This window comes from Narcine bancroftii, chromosome 4 (genome assembly GCF_036971445.1).
Source record: "Narcine bancroftii isolate sNarBan1 chromosome 4, sNarBan1.hap1, whole genome shotgun sequence".
Classification (NCBI taxonomy): domain Eukaryota; kingdom Metazoa; phylum Chordata; class Chondrichthyes; order Torpediniformes; family Narcinidae; genus Narcine; species Narcine bancroftii.
The window spans coordinates 231,161,967-231,177,129 of record NC_091472.1 but is presented as its reverse complement, the minus strand read 5'-3'; the positions used below and the strand labels follow the sequence as shown (position 1 = coordinate 231,177,129).

Here is a 15,163-nt window from a genome sequence, read left to right as displayed (position 1 = left end):
CATCAAACACTATATTTGGCAGAGATTTCAGAATGCACGACGGTGTGTAGATTTTAACCCGAGTGTGATGTGGGATTTACTCTGGCGGTCAGGAAGCGCATATGGGCGCTTAGTTGGTGCAGCCGGGAGTAAAAGGGCTTTATGGAGCTCTTCCAAGGTTTAGACTGCCTTCCCTGGTCTTCCAGGCATCACTGCGCTGTCTGCCTCCCTGCAGAGCCAGGTTTGTGTACAACGAGATTGCATGCAGGCGGGTTTGTGCTCCGAGTGATCAGGCGTGGGTTCAACGCCGCGCTCGGCAGGACTGTTTAGAATGGCTGAGGCTGTTTTGGTTTTCCTACTTTTTTTCCTTCAAACTTGCATTTCTACAAAACCCGCACTCCCCTCGCCGGAACTATTCCGTCTCCGACACCTCTTCCACATCCCCACCTCTCAAAGTTAAATGTTGCTGTGTGCATCAATCCCTTTTTGCCTGGGTCCATTCCTATGTTTCTCTGCTGCGTGACCAAACACCAGATCAGTTGTTAGAAAAATAAAAGCACTGGTCAAAAGTTATTGGACAAAAGGAGATGAACAAAGAATTGAGCCTATCTGGCTGGGAAGTGTGATCTGCCCTCTGTTCACTGTGGATTCGCTTTGGCAGAGAAGGGGGCGCCCAAGGACTGTCACCCCATGAGAGTCCAGGCAGACAGGTGGAGGGAAAATCAGAAGGGGTGGGGTCTGAGATCCTAATTGGATTCTGTAATTGATCAGCAGAACAGGGGTTGCTGAACCCCTGTCACAGGCTTGCATTGTCCCTGGGGACCCTGCCCGCATCATTTTTCACATCATGGGTAATTAATGGTGAAAGCCCACCGACCTCTTGTTCCCTCTCCTCCTCATCCGCTGGAGAAGTTCCAGGACACAGCCCAGGACTGACCAACGAATGGCCGATTGGGGGAGGGAGGGAGCAGGTGAGCGTCCGGCGGACAGGGGGCGTGAACTTGCTCCTACTCATTGGTTGCGGGACCTCCCCTGAGTTACCAGGGAAGGCAAATTCCCAGGAATTTGAACTGTGGTGTGAAAAGCCCAGGAGGTCCTGCATTCCCGGGAATTTCACCGGGTCCAAGAAGGGTGGTGTGAAAAGGCCTAGAGACTCATTTAAGGTCTCTTACTCATGGACTTTATTGATTTTCTTTGTTCTCTTTATATTGCACAGTCAATTTGTTTACATTCATTATCTGTTTGCATTGTGTACAGTTTATGTTTTGCACTACCAATTAGTGGTAATTCTGCTACACCCACAGGAAAAAGGAATCTCAGGGTTGAATCTGATGTTCTGTCTGTTCTCTGACAATAGATCTAAATCTAATCCCTTGGGTTAGACAATCTGGGAGATTGGGATGTGGTGCGGTGGAAGTCACACCCCTCTTCCTCCTCCCCCTCAGTTGTACTATATTAGGATTGAATGTCTGTAAATTCCCTGCAGGACCAGCTGGATTAGTTGGTTGATTGATGCCTGCCATCTTGGCTGTTTTAGTGCTAACTTCAGCATATCCTAACCTGTTGTTCCCAAGTCGCAAAGTGGTTTTGCTGTGTCATTCATGCTGGAGAGTGCAAGTCCACAGCCAGTCTTGTAAAAACAAAGCTCGGTTTTGCTATAAGTCAGAACTTGCTGGTGACCAGGTAGATAGAAACACGAGTGTCAGTTGGACCTTGGTGTGTGATTAGGTGAGTGAGAGATCATGGACAACACTAATGAACACAGTGAAGTCATGGAATTGTATTTGATGCTTTCTCAGCATTCCACTCATCCCAGGCGATCAGGATGCAGCTTGTCAGCAGCGTCTCTTGAAGTTGAGTGTGCTTGCCAAACAATGTGGAAGCTTGCGTGAGTAAAGAATGGTGAGATAACGTAAGGCTGTTACCTGGAACAGAGCTCCAAGATAAATGAGAGGGGAGGATAATTAGTAATAAACAGGCCTTTATTGCTCTTTCGTGACTACAAGAACAAATCAAATCTTACTTTAGTTGCACAAGTATCGCATTGGTTTGTTCTATTTTATGAATTGTTATTCTGTGATGGGAGAAGGGCAGAGCTTTCACTGAAGATTAAAATATTGGAATCAGCCAACCCTTGCCAGTTTCAGACAAGTTGATCTATTATTTCTACGGCTGTGTTAAATGGTTTGTTTCACCGACTCCGGTGACACAGATACAGTGACTGTGTTAGACAGGAGTTAGAAGGCTTCCACCAGTAAGTGCAAATGTAGATACCCCGACTTACAATCATAATTGGGTCCGAAAGATCAGTCATATCTTGGAATGGACGCAAGTCGGAATTTTGTCCATACGCGTGGAGTACTGAAGTCTTAAAGCAAACTTTTTAATCAAACCTTTCTTTCATTGTAGAGTTTTGCTGTAACTATAACAGGGATACAGGGTATGTTAGAGCCAAAATTTGCATTCTTACCTCATTAGTCGGCATTTCGGGGTCCATCAGCTGGTGTGGCCATCTTAATTCTTGCGCGCATGTGCGAGTTTTCAGTTGGCACATGCGTGGTGAGCTCACATAGCCTGTATCCCTGTCAAATACAACGAAAACCGCGTAAATTTTATATTTTTTTTATTTGAAACAAAAAAATTGGTCGTATATGTGGATGAACGTAAGTCAAGCAGGTTGTAAGTCAGGGAGTACCTGTATTTAATTGGAAAAGCTTTGGATTTTATTTATTTGCTGTTTCATTAAACACAACTATGGATCCCAGTGTGAACAGAGTGGGAGCGAGTCAGTGATGAAATGCAGCACTCAGTGTAAGCAGTACTGCAGGTATCTCTGAAAACTGGTTAGCAGTATAATAATTGTGCACTCCAACAGTTATTAGTACCTGACAATCCTTTTATTATCCGTACACAGACAGTTGCAGGTGTATCGCTTTTGCAGATTCTAGGTGTGTGTTTTTCTGTGTGAACTTGTTTATTTGCCTCAACCCTCCATTAGAAATGTTAAATACTATGGCAACCATAACAGCTAATGATGGATGTGGTCTTCAAACCATTTAGAGCCACGTAGATGCCTAATGTTAGAAAATAATCAGTCAGCTCAGAGCGTTGGTAGTGTGGACAGAATCTGTCAACGAAACTGGTAGCAGAGCCTCCTGGTTCCCTTTGGGGGAAGTCACTAATCTTAGACCTACGTATCTGAGCTCTTGGGTTGATTGAAATGTTTACATTTAAACCTACAGGATGGCAACAGACCTTTCTGGTCCATGAACCCTTGCCCCCTAAATACACCAATTAACCTATAACCCCAGTACATTTTTGAAAGGTGGGAGGAAACCGGAGCATATGGAAGAAACCCACACAGATCCTGGGCTGGGGTGGATGGGTAGATGTGCAAACTCCTTGCAGAAAGGATCGATAGGACCTTTAGAAGAGTGGCAACAGAGCACTCTCCCTGCTGTTATGGCCAGCATTGTCCTTCAACCATCACTCCGAGAGAAGTGTCACAGTCATCTAGTTTCTTGCTCTGCTCAGAAGCAGGTCCAATTTTGTAAATGCTTGGAGAGATGAAAATGACTGAGCAAGTTGAAGTTGAATGGACCAGAAAGTTGGATCACTTTGGGGAAACACAAACATTGCAGATGCTTGAATCTTCAGCAAAACAGTAGGAAGCTGGAGGAGTTCCACAGGTCAGGAAAAGTCCATGGGTAGAAGTGGTCAGTCAGTATTTTGGGTTGGGTCCCTTTTTCAAGGCATAAATGGGAAGGGGCAATGTCAAGTATCTCAAAGGGGGTAAGGTTGAGGGGGTAAAAGACTGCAGAGGGCCTAAGATAGTGGAATGCAGGTGGAGAGACAAGTGAATTGGATCACTCTGCTGGTAGCGTGGCATGCAAATATTTCAGGAGCTCTAGGGCATGGGAACAACTTTAATGTTGAGGCAATTGACCAAGTCCAAACAGACCAAAATTTGGAAACTAATGTTTTCCTTGAGTTATTTCCCTTGAAGTGGTAGTGTCCTGATGTGTTTACTTCCTGTCCTCCAATCTTTATAACATCATTGTTTTCATGCAAGGACTCAACACTGTTAACACGATCCTATCACAGCACCAGTGACCCTGGTTCGAATCTGGCACTGTCTGCAAGGAGTTTGTACATTCTCCTGTGATCTGTGTGGGTTTCCCCTGGGTGCGCTGGTTACCTCCCACCCTCAAAAATGTACACGGTTGGTAGGTTAATTGTGTGTAATTGAGCAGTGCAGGTTTCAATGCCGGGAATTTGGCTTCTACTGTGTTGTAAATAAACATTTAAAAAAATTTAAAAGGCAGGATGTTGCCACTCAAATTCTGCACACTACAGATCACACCAGACAATGATTTTGCTTGCATCTATACATATTTTTAAATCAAAATTAGTACAAACATTCAAAGATTCACTGCATTCTATAAGGAAAACATTCACTTGTTAATTATTTTTTGTTAGCTACGGTAACTTCACAGTTTTTGAAACCCATTCATTCTAGTCAAATATTACCTACTCCAAATGAACCTGGCCAATCTGTCAGTCCAATGTGACAAGTTTGAGTCAGAGACTTGATATCTTTTTCTGCAATTGTTGGTGTCTGGAGTTGTTGCTGTTGATCATTGCATGAGGCACCTTTTTCTCCAATTCATTGTAGACATTGAAGAAGAATCAGCTTTATTGTCATGAACACGTCATAGAATTTGTTGTTTTGACGCACCAGTATTTTGCATTACAGATGGAAAAATGGCTATAAATTACATTTCCATAAATACAATGTTTATAAAAAGAAGAGAGAAGTGTGAGGAAGTGAGTGTCTGTGGTTTTTTTTTTGTCCATTCTGAAACCTGATGGAAGGAAAGAAGCTGGTTTTGTACTGTTTGGTGTTTGTCTTCAGGCTCCTTCCTGATGGTAGCAGTAAGAAGAGGGCATAGCCTGGGTGGAGAGGATCCTTGATGATATAAGCTGCTTTCTTGCGATTCTGCCTCTTAAAACTCTGTTGATTCCTTTAATTCTTTCACCTTTCTGCAAGGCCTTAGAATCACCTTAGCCACATGGTGTGCAATAACCAGAGTTTAGATGTACTGCCCCTAGTAGACAATATCTCAAAGCTACTTGTGCATCTGAGTGTTAGGGATAGAAGAGGTGTTCTCAGAGCTATATAGCTGTCTCATTCTCATGACAATGAGATAGTCAACAGACTCGCCAAGGCAAATAGCGCCTTTGGAAGACTACACAAAAGAGTCTGGAAAAACAACCAACTGAAAAACCTCACAAAGATAAGCGTATACAGAGCCGTTGTCATACCCACACTCCTGTTCGGCTCCGAATCATGGGTCCTCTACCGGCACCACCTACGGCTCCTAGAACGCTTCCACCAGCGTTGTCTCCGCTCCATCCTCAACATCCATTGGAGCGCTTACATCCCTAACGTCGAAGTACTCGAGATGGCAGAGGTCGACAGCATCGAGTCCACGCTGCTGAAGATCCAGCTGCGCTGGATGGGTCACGTCTCCAGAATGGAGGACCATCGCCTTCCCAAGATCGTGTTATATGGCGAGCTCTCCACTGGCCACCGTGACAGAGGTGCACCAAAGAAAAGGTACAAGGACTGCCTAAAGAAATCTCTTGGTGCCTGCCACATTGACCACCGCCAGTGGGCTGATAACGCCTCAAACCGTGCATCTTGGCGCCTCACAGTTTGGCGGGCAGCAACCTCCTTTGAAGAAGACCGCAGAGCCCACCTCACTGACAAAAGGCAAAGGAGGAAAAACCCAACACCCAACCCCAACCAACCAATTTTCCCCTGCAACCGCTGCAATCGTGTCTGCCTGTCCCGCATCGGACTTGTCAGCCACAAACGAGCCTGCAGCTGACGTGGACTTTTTACCCCCTCCATAAATCTTCGTCCGCGAAGCCAAGCCAAAGAAAAGAAATAGCTGTCTCAGCTTGAAAATGACTGCAACCACATTTTCACACCAGCACTAACTAGGTGTTCAAACATCAACGTGACCTGACTTCACACCGTCCTTGGTTCGCTTCATGCAGATTAAATCTTTCTTGCTGTTTTCAAATAACTCAATGGAAGGTTAATGATCTGGGGTTCCATTGTTTTTGATGTGATAGGGAGGGATGAAAGGGGAATGAATGGTATTGTCTGGGGTCATATTACAGTAGTATTCAAACAGGACAGGCTAGAGGGCTCGTCTACTGAATCTATATGTTTGGAACTGAGGAATGAGAAAAGGATGACATTATAGAGCACCCAATAACCAGTGGGAATTGGAGGAGCATATTTGAAGAGGGTTGCAAGAAACATAAAATTGTGATAGGTGGTTTTAACTTTTCAGCATATTGACTGGGACTCCCAAACCATAAAAGAACTAAATAAAATTGGAAGAGCGCAGAGGAGAGAAGAGTTGCTGGAACTTGAGGAAGTGAATTACAGAGAAAGGTTAGGACTTTATTTCCTGAGGCATAGAAGAATGAGGGAGATTTAAAAGGTATGCAAAATGAAGATGGAGTAAATGCAAGCAGGCTTTTTCCATTGAGGTCAGATGAGATTTAAAAAAAAAACTAAAGGAATGGGTTATGGGTGAATGGTGAAATGTTTGAGGGGTGTTGTCAGTGCTGAGAGTGTAGAATGGGCTGCCAGTTGAAGCGATGAATGCAGTTTTGATTTGAGCATTTAAGAGAAATTTGGATCAGTATGTGGATGGAGGGATATGAAGAGCTACGGTCCGGTGAAGGTCGATGGGGCCAGGCAGAATCATAGTTTAGCATGGATTAGATGGGCTGAATAGTCTTTTCTATGTAACAGTGCTGTATGGTTTTCACTTTTTTTTAATCGGTTTACAAGGTCGTATTGTAACTTGAATGCATTACTTTTACATGATATTGTAATTATGAAAATGCACACACTTTCTTCTGTCCCTTGCAGTTAATAAACCAAATGTCAGGAAAAGTCTCCTCCTTTTGCACACAAATGTAAAAGCTGTGTGTGCCTCGTAATGGGGGTAGGAGAATTTAGTGAACCATAAGGGCAGTTATTGCACTGATTTCAGTGAAACGCTTGGGGAACTTGCAGCATCAACTCATTTTTTTTCAATAGACATGGTGTTCACTAATTCAGCACAAGCTGTAGCAGAGAAGTTCTCTCTGATATTTCCGCATTTACCTCTCAGTCAATGCCCATAAACTATTAGATCAGGTTATTAACCCATTGCTGTTTTTTTAAAAAATTTTTATTTTTCAGACTATAAACCATACTGACCAAAATACATACAGACATTTTTCTCTTGAATATATACAGTGTCATTTTCTCCCCTTTTTTCCCCCTCCCTTCCCTCCCTCCCTCTCCCCGCCTTCCCATTTATTCAAAGTTCAATCTATAAGTTACATTAAACCCGTTAAACAATGTCGTCACTTAATAAAAATAAACAAGAAATTTTTGTCTTACTTTTATTTATTGAGTCAGTTCATTTCGTTGTCTTCTCCTTCTGTCATTTTAGGTGGTAGTCCATGGTAGGATCTCTCTATTTCATGTATGGTTCCCATATTTGTTCGAATATTGTGATGTTATTTCTTAAATTGTATGTTATTTTTTCTAATGGAATATATTTATTTATTTCTATGTACCATTGCTGTATTCTCAAGTTGTCTTCTAATTTCCATGTTGACATAATACATTTTTTTTGCTACAGCTAGGACTATCATAATAAATCTTTTTTGTGCTCCATCCAAATAGAGTCCAAGTTCTTTATTTCTTATATTACTTAGAAGGAAGATCTCTGGGTTTTTTGGTATGTTGCTTTTTGTGATTTTATTTAATACCTGGTTTGGATCGTCCCAAAATTTTTCCACTTTCTCACATGTCCAAATTGCATGTATTGTTGTTCCCGCTTCCTTTTTACAGCGAAAACATCTGTCTGATACTGTTGGGTCCCAATTATTTAACTTTTGGGGTGTGATGCATAGCCTGTGTAACCAATTATATTGTATCATGCGTAACCTCGAGGAAGCTTGGTGTGTGTAAGTTGGCTTCCTCATCTTGTACATCAGGACAGTGACTAACACTGAAATATTTAATTGGCTGTGGTGTTTAGGGGCACAATATGAAGGCAGGACTTTATTTTTGGCCATGGTAGTTGGTTTATCATTTTATAACCTTGCAAATTTGTATTTATAGAGACTGAAGAATGTGGGGCTTGGAACAATGGAGCTCAGAACAATGTACAAACATGTACATTTTGAGCAGTGGGAGGAAACTAGAGACCCTGGGGAAAACCCTCGCAGACATGGGGAGATCGTACCAACTCCTTACAGACTGTGTGGAATTCGAACCCCAGTCCTTCACAGGATAGATATTGAGATGTTTTCACTAGTGAGAGAGTCTTGAATAAGAGGACTGAGCTGCAAGGTAAGGAGCTGGTTATTTCAAACTAGGATATGTAGAAATTGCTTCTGGCAGAGAGAGGTGAGGCTCTGGAATTCTCTGCCCAAGTTGGTGGTGGGAACTGGATCCCTAGATGTCTTTGAAGTGGAGGTGGACAAATATTTGACCTTCGGCAGAATAGTAGGAAATTATAGGTCGGTGAGCCTGATGTCAATGGTAGGTAAATTATTGGAGGGTGTTCTAAGAGATGAGATATACAATTATTTGGATAGCCAGGGACTGATTAGGGATAATCAAGATGGCTTTGAGGGTGGTAGGTCACGTTTAACTAATCTTGTAGAGTTTTTCGAGGAGGTTGCAGGGAAAGTTAACAAAGGAAAGGCTGTGGGTGTTGTCTACATGGACTTTAATAAGGCCTTTGACAAGGTCCCGCATGCGAGATTAGTCAGGAAGGTTCAGATATTAGGTATTCATGGTAATATAGTGAACTGGATTTGATGGTGGCTGGACAGGAGAAGCCAGAAAGTAGTGGTGGAAGATTGCTTCTCAGATTGGAGGCCTGTGACTAGTGGTGTGATTCAGGGATCGGTACTGGGACTATTGCTGTTTGTCATCTATATCAATGATCTGTTTGATAATGTGGTAAATTGGATCAGCAAATTTGCAGATGACATTAAGATTGTAAGCTTGTAGATGGATCTGGACCAGCTGGTAAAATGGCAGATGGAGTTTGATGCAGACAAGTGTGAAGTTTTGCATTTTGGAAGGACAAACCAAGAAAGGACATGCATGGTAAATGTTAGGGCACTAAGGAGTATGATAGAACAGAGGGATCTGAGAATATAGATACATAATTCCCTGAAAGTGGCGTCACAGGTGGATAGAATAGTAAAGAGAGCTTTTGGCACATTGGCCTTCATAAATCAAAGTATTGAGTACATAAGTTGGGATGTTATGTTAAAGTCACCAGACATTGGTGAGGCCAAATTTGGAATATTGCATTCAGTTTTGGTCACCTAACTACAGGAAAGATATCATTAAGATGGAAAGAGTGAAGAGAGGATTTACTACAATGTTGCTTGGACTTCAGGAACTGAGTTATAGGAGAAAGGTTAAACAGGTTAGGACTTTATTCCCTGGAGTGTAGAAGAATGAGGGAAGATTTGATAGAGGTATTTAAAATAATGAGGAGATAGACAGAGTAAATGTAGATAGGCTTTTTCCACAGACAGTAGTTGAGATACAAACCAGAGGACATAGGTTAAGGCTGAAATGGGAGAAGTTTAGGGGGAACTTCTTCATATAGAGAGGAGTGTGAGTGTAGAACGAGCTTCCAGCTGAAGTGGTAAATGTGGGTTCAATTATAACATTTAAGAAGAATTTGAGCAGGTACGTGGATGGAAGAGGTATGAAGGGCTATGGACTGGGTGCAAGTCAGTGGGACTAAGAAGAAAAATGGTTTGGCACAGACGAGAGGAGCGGAGGTGGCCTGTCTCTGTGCTGTAATTGTTCTATGCTTCATAGATCAGCCGGGATCATTTTGAATAGTCAGGTAGGTTTGATGGGCTGAGTGGCCTCCTGCTCCAGTTTGATCGTGTTCTTGTGGTACTCCAGAGTGATAATGACTTCTGTCTGTTCTATTTTGCTACTTCCAAATTATCACCTTTAATAGAAGTTATTAACACATTAATTTTACAGAATTGTTTGACTCCACAGCAAACTGAGAGAAGACACTATATTTTATTTAGGTTCTCTCCATTTTAAAAAAATTGTCTGGATGTAACACATGGTTAGCATAGCAGTTAGTGCAATGCCTTTACTGCGCCATCGATCGGGACTGGGGTTAGAATCGCGCACTGTCTGTAAGGAGTTTGCACGTTCTCCCTGTGTCTGCATGGGTTTTCCCTGGGGGCTCTGGTTTCCTCCACTGCTTGAAATGAACTGGGAGTTGTAGGTTATTTGGGTGTAATTGGGCAGCATGAGCTCATGGGCTGTTACTGTGCTGGATGTCTAAATTTAAGCATTTAATTTAAGTCTGCAGATTCTGGGGAACTAGAACAATACAGAAGTATGATGGAGGAACTCAGCAGGTCATGCAGCAACAATGGAAAGCAAAAGACTGGTGACATTTCAGGCTTGTGCCCTTCCTTCCCTATTCAGCTTGGAAATGTTGGCTGTCTGTTTCTCTCTCTGTTTTCTGCGTGACCTGGTATGTTTCTCCAGCACTGTTGTGTATTAAACGTGTGTGCTGCAGGGTGATATGGCAGGACCAGGCACCAGCCTGTTGAAAGCAGGCTTTTTGATGTTGTGTCACGTGCGCCTGCTGTTCGCAGCTTCCTTATGCTGAAATGGTGCTGATTCACCAGGGTGCAGAGAGCGTTACATGGCCAACTGGACCACCTTCAGTCACCACAGCTGGTCAATCGGCCACTGCGTTACAAGGCCAACCGGACCACCTTCAGTCACCACAGCTGGTCAATCGGCCACTGCGTTACAAGGCCAACCGGACCACCTTCAGCCACCACAGCCGGTCAATTGGCCACTGCGTTACAAGGCCAACTGGACCACCTTCAGTCACCACAGCTAGTCAATTGGCCACTGCGTTACAAGGCCAACTGGACCACCTTCAGTCACCACAGCTAGTCAATCGGCCACTGCGTTACAAGGCCAACTGGACCACCTTCAGTCACCACAGCTGGTCAATCGGCCACTGCCTGGTTTCTTCTTCACCCTAGTTGGTGATAGAGGGAGGTGGTGGACCAAGAACAAAGAGAGGTTCTGATGACGAGATGGGAGAGTGAGGAGAGACCATTCCAAGTTTGCACTGCATTCGTTCATGGGCTAGAAGGCACAGTTATCAATCAATAGTCTGTTCAACCTTGGCAAGGTATCATGGCTGTGCCTAGTCCAGTCCTCATCCAGCTTCCCAACGTGCTTCACATTCATTATGATAGGTAGTGTAGAGAGTACCAGGATCCTCGGAGTCCACTTAAGTAATGACCTATCTTGGATACACAATATCTCCTCACTTGTCAGGAAGGTGCAATGGCAATTGCACTTCATGAGAAGACTGAGGTGGGCAAGGCTACTGGCCACCATCCTGTCAACTTTCTACAGGAGCTCAATCGAAAGCATCCTGGCCGGCAGCATCACAGCATCTGCTGTAGAGCATTGGATTGGAGATCAATCCACAGGAGCAGGGTCTCCCTCCCCCATGTCCCCTCACTCATTAATGTGATCCACAGGGATTGTTGTCTGACAAAATTGTTGAGGACCACAATTCCACTCACGGTATCTTTCAGTTACTCCCGTAGGGAAAGGGATACAGAAGGATCAGACCCAGAACCACCAGGGTGAGAAATTGCTTCTTTCAAGGCCTCTGAGACTGCCGAACGACTCATGGACTGCTCACACTAACCCTCCGAGATGCTACTATTTAGTTAACAATATTTATTTATTTTTATATATGTATATATGCACTGCATATATATCATTTGTCTGTATATGTGTTGGCATGCTTGCGCCCGAGTACTGGAGAACACTTTCGTCAGGTTGTACTTTTACAATCAGGTGATAATAAATTTGAACTTGAACTTAAATCATCTTCACGGACCCAGCTCAAGCCCCTGCCTAAACATGCTGATTCTAAGAAATGTCTTGACGGAGGATGAGGGAATTTGACAGGTGTCAGGGATTGAGACTGAAAGCTGTTCTGTTTTGTCTCCTGGAGACTCTTGACTATTGTGGGTTCAGACATCTTATAAAATGAATCTGTTTCCAAGCCTGTGGCTCGCATAGTGGAGAAACTCCATTGAATTTTAACATTGGTCTCCAGACAATGCCAAAAGTTTTTGGATTTGGGGCAGGGAAACTGAGGCCTGGTCAACACAGCGGCAGATTGGCCAGGAAATGTCCGCTGAAGCTCTTCAGTGCAGTGCTCTTTAGTACTTGTGGAACCTGAGAGGCACCTTCTTCTTGTAGAGGTTGTTGGAATGAGCTGTTAACGATGTTATAGAGGTGGGTCCAATTCTCCCTTGAGATAAGGGGAACAGAAGCCTGAAAACCATTAGGTTCAAGAACAGTTTCTTTCCGACAGACGTCAGGTTCCTGAACCTTCCTTAAACTGCTCACCACCACAAAAAGGCCTGCCTGGTCCATTTTTTAAATTTAGAGATACAGCGCACAGCCCATGTTGCCCAAATACACCCATGTGACCAATTAAGCTACCAACGTTGTATATCTTTGGAAAGTGAGGGGAAACAGGAGCATCCGGAGGAAACCTGCACTGACACTGGGAGAATGTTCAAACCTGGATAGCTGGCGCTGTTATAGTGTTGTGCCAACCATGCCACCCATTGTAACATTTTTTTTTTCTTGCACTATAGTAACTGAATATTTACTATCTTTTGCATTTATAATCTCTATCTGGTGCTGTCTGTAAGGAGTTTGTCCATTCTCCCCATGTCTGCATGGGTTCCCTCCAGATATTCCGGTTTCCTCCCACCTTTCATAGTTAATTGGGGTATTTAAGTGGCACTTGGTCTTGGCTAGAAGGACCTGTTACCATGCTGGAGGTCTAAACTTAAATGTCAATATTTTTTTTACTGCTTTGGTTTTTGCTGGCATAATACTGGTTTGCAGCAAGTAAGAATTTTTGTGCATTTGCACGTTATCAACGAAAACAATCTTAGCTTATTATCTCATCCTGTTTCATTTATTTAGACTGATGCAGGGAAAACAAAGATTTGGAGGAATGTTGTCCAACACAGGAAATTGGGCTGAGCTGGGTTGGACTGCTTGGTGGGCAAAGATAAGTGGGCTGATGGCCTTGTTTCTGTGCTGAGAAACTCTGATTCTCGTGAACGAAAATGTGGTTCGTTCAGGTGACTCTTGGCAAAGAGGAAATTGAACGTCAGCAAACTGATTTGAAAGGCAGCTTCTTCTTTAATTCCAAATCAAATCCTCCATGGGTACCCAGCTACGCTTACCTGTTTGTGGGCTTTGTGGAGTAATTCATGCTGCGAGCCTATACAGGAAAGACCTCTCAACTCTTCCTCCAGCATATCAACGACTATATTGGGCTGCCTCATGCACCCGCGATGAGCTTGTCAACTTCATTCACTTCACTGCCAACTTCCACCCGATCTCAAATTCACTTGGTCCATCTCCAACAACACTTTCCCCTTCCTGGATCTCTCTGTCTCTATATCAGGAAACCAGCTTTCCACTGACGTATACTACAAACCCTCCAACTCCCACATCAACCTTGACTACACTTCCTCACATCCTGTCCCTTGCAAAGATTCTATCCCCTATTCTCAATTTCTCCATCTTTGCTGTTCCCAAGATGAGGTCTTCTGAAATGTCTGCCTTCTTCCACAAACGTGGCTTTACCTCCACCACTCAGCCCTCACTCACATCTCCTCCATTTCCCTCTCATTTGCCCTGGCCCCCCTGCCCCCGGATGCAACAAACACAGAAACCCATCATCCTCACCTACCACCCCACTGCCTCCGCATCCAACACATTATCCTCAAAAATATCCAGCACTTACAACAGGATCCCACTACCAGACACATCTTCTCCTCTCTGCCTTCCGTAGGGACTGCTCCCTCCATGACTCCCTTGTACACTCCTCCCTCCCAACCAATCTTCTCCCCCTTCCCCCCCCCCCCCCCCCCACACCGGTACCTTCTCCTGTGGACACACCCCTCGCCTCACCACAAGCCTTTCAAGTGAAGCACCACTTCACTTGGGTATCCACAGGACCGATTTACTGCATCCCATATGTAAAGTTGCCGGTGAAGTGGAAGAGAGGATGATCTGGTCTCAGTTTCTTGTGTATAACCTAAGAATGATCAGCCATTCCTGGTTGCTATCCTGGGAAAGGTGTTTAAATGGATGTTGGATTGGTAGAGCCTGACATAAGTTATTCTGCAAGAGAACATTAGAAGGGTGGGAATACCGTTGGGAACAGATTTGGTACACAGCTGGACCATATGAAGGTGTGGCTGGCAAAAAAGAAATGGGAGCATCATCACTGTTTATATTGTAGTAACATGGCAGGAAGAGTGGAAGGATTATTTGTGGACAGTTCCTGAAATTAGGAGTTCAAACTCCATGTAACTGAGCACAAAATCCACTTTGTCCTCCCATGGGGCCACTGCAGAGAATCATGTGCCAACTGGTGAAAGTTGGAGAAGACTTGTGATCATTGCTCTATCGACTGCAGTGTCCCCTGGTCCTTGAGGAAGCGGCATTGATTTTTAGCATATTTCCATCAGGTACACTTATGGCATCTGTGAGGCAAGGGAATGCCATTACCACCCTATTTGTTCTTCACAGGGTTGAGGTGTCCACTTCTTTGGTATTTGATCTGACACTTGTGCACACGGGTGAATGACTCGCTGAATTCAGAATCAGAATTTATTGTCATGAACGTGTCACGAAATTTGTTGTTTTGCAGTAGCATTGCAGGTGCACAATTGCTCTAAATTATATTTTAAAAATTAGTGGAAAAAGAAGAGAAAGTGAGGTAGTGTCTGTGATTCATTGTCCATTCAGAAATATGATGGCAGGGAAAAAGCTGTTTCTGTACCGTTGAGAGTTCAACTTCAGACTCCTGTACCTCCTTCCTGATGGTTGCAGTGAGAAGAGGGCATGGCCTGGGCTGTGAGGGTCCTTGAGGATAGCGACTGCTTTCCACTACCTTTTGTAGTGTCCTTAATGGAGTGAATACTGATGCCCATGTTGGCACTGGCTGAGTTCACA

General features: G+C 43.9%; 1 protein-coding gene across 2 annotated transcripts in view; it reads left to right on the top strand.

The window, feature by feature from the left end:
- Positions 1 to 15,163, top strand: part of LOC138761702 (aryl hydrocarbon receptor-like) — a 144,965-nt gene that overhangs the window by 1,372 nt on the left and 128,430 nt on the right. The window lies entirely within an intron of this gene.